Raw genomic sequence first — 2,713 nt, forward strand, 5'->3', positions numbered from 1 at the left:
TTAAGGGCAATATAGTACTTTTAATAAGAAAGGCTATTATGAAAAATAGGAAGAATCTACCAGCCATCTTCAAAGTTGTCCCATATTTCAGTAGCCAAACGATCCTCAAGATCATTGAACCTTAACCGACCTATGACAATAAACTTGGGAAGTTTCCAACTTTTACCAACATTGTACACCCAATTAGGGTATTATACTTGGAAAATTTGATAGGACTTGTTTGGCTCCAGGAATCACTTAAAACTAGTTTGAAACTGAAATTTTCTATGGTGATAGTGAAGCAAAAGCCATTGGAACCAATAAACAAGTCTTTTGACAAAAGGGATGTTGAGACTAGGAGTTTGATCCATTCATTCGATTCTGGGTCAAATGCAAAAATCTGATTTTTCTTGAGGAAGACTTTGTTTTGTCCCTAGAAATAAAAAACTTGGGTTATTTTTTTCGAGCCAAAACACGGGTTTTGAAGGAGGAGGAGATGATTATTGATTGCAAAGATTCGCATACTAAAAATGAACAGATTACAGAGGGGATAAGGAGGTGGGAAAGGATCAACTCTATTAGGTATAAGTCTAAATAATACCAACAAAACAATTTCTATTCGGTTGGAAAAAAATTGTCAAACCGCATGATCAAATTGGAAACGTTGACTTTGGCCCATGTGAACCCCTCAATGTTTAGGTTTTGAACTGAAAGAAAACCATTTAAATGTTTCGATTTAGTTTTGACTATTGAAAAGCATTTGAAACCAAATAAAAATGTTACTATTTAAATGTTGATTATGACTAACCTTAATAATTATTTACATCGGTTGCTACGTTTCAATCCACTTTTTTCCTGCTCTAAAATGGATTGTTTGACATGACTTTTGAAAAGTCAAAATGAGTTTTTGATATTCAAAATTTACTTTTGGACTTCTTTGACTAATATTATAAAAGTCCTTCTTCTAGTTAGAATAGTTTCTAGAGAGTTGATCAAATGTGATTTTATCTAAAAATACTTCTGGAATAGGAATATCTTGTTAAAGTTAGTCTTAAAACAAAAATTAAGATAGTTTCATTCAAAAACTCTTCTAAAGAAAATAAAAGCAAAAGTAAAAGTCATATCAAATGAGCTTGTTCTATACTACAAAAATAAGGGGAAAAACACATTTAAGATCGTTAGAAGGTGCAATTTCAAAGTAGATAGCTTTCCTTCATAAGCTCTTCTACAAAAAGTAAAAGCAAAAGTAAATGTTTTGCAAAACGGACCCATTACACACTACAAAAATAAGAAAACAATACACATTACATGTCGTTAAAAGATACAATTTCAAAATAGATAATTGAAAACATTCCATTAATTAAATATATTAAGGTCGCTATACTATATAATTTTTTGTTACAATCATTTACTAGTCACAATCTAAAAATATCACAGTTACAAATTACAAATTTTATAGGTCATAACTTATTTATCGATCATAAATTGTCAAATTAATTGGTCATGCATTTTTCTTGATCACAAATCTCAAATTTTACAATTTATTTATTGATCACAAATAATTTAATTAATAGGTCACATATCATTTCTCGGTCACAAATTACAAATTTTATAAGTTACAACTTATTCACGATCACAAATTATCAGATTAATTGGTAACAAGTTATTTCTCGATTATAAATTATCGAATTAATTGGTCAAAACTTAACAAATTATAATTCACGATTACAAATATAACCGACACCACCTGAATGTTGCGACACCTCACAACCATCACTGTCGCTATTTGCACCACCACAATTTGTGACCACCATCGTTGTCGTTACCACCACACCATCTCACCACAAGTGCCATCACCATCGCCATCACTTACTATTTGCAAAACACTAATTAGCATCAACAAAAACCACCTAAAACTCTAGCTACGTTGCAGATCAAACAAAAAACCACCCACTACATTGCAGGTGGCATTACGAGCAGCGGTGTGGCCAGCAAAGAGGCATCGCTGCACTTAACGAAGCACCGATGTACTACGCATCGAGGTGTCCCTGTGCATGTGGGAAGGGAAGCCAAAATAGAGAGGAGAGAGAATAGAGGGTTGAGGTGTAGTGAAGCGCTTCAGTTTTCCATTCTAGGTAAGCAAACCAGGGAAGCAATGCCCTCCTGTCTGTCCTTCTTAGAAAGTAGGTAAGCCTCTCTCCTGTCTGTTCACAAATCGTCTCTTTGAAAGCAGGAATGCCGATTCTTGGTAGGATTCTATAATGCCTCCTTCTGCTATTTAGACGAGGAAAGCAATCCAATCAGTGCGGTCAATCCAGTCAAGTCCTTGACTTCGATCGTAGGTTGAAAGTCAAGAGGTAGCTGCTCTCTTAGATGCATGAATGAGGATATAGAATAGAACAAAGTAATCCGCAAGTATCAAAAGAGCAGATAATTCCATCTAAGAATGAGAAAGAGCTCTGCTCTCTTAGGCAAGTTAGGGTGGGATAGAGTAGAGAGAGTGACAAAGAGAAAAATAATTAGGATGTGAGAGTGAAATTTGATCGGGTGGAATGAGATGGGATGGACTATAAATTAGTGTATATATATATATTAATTTAATTTTATAATATTATTAATATCTAAAAGCTAAATTATCACCTGATTTTTGAAAAAAAAAACTTCTAAATATAATTTTGAATTGGAAACCTAAAAGTTGGTTGTAAATTCCACAAAAAATAAAGCCTTCCCCCAA

This window comes from Olea europaea, unplaced genomic scaffold, assembly GCF_002742605.1.
Source record: "Olea europaea var. sylvestris unplaced genomic scaffold, O_europaea_v1 scaffold1883, whole genome shotgun sequence".
Classification (NCBI taxonomy): Eukaryota; Viridiplantae; Streptophyta; class Magnoliopsida; order Lamiales; family Oleaceae; genus Olea; species Olea europaea.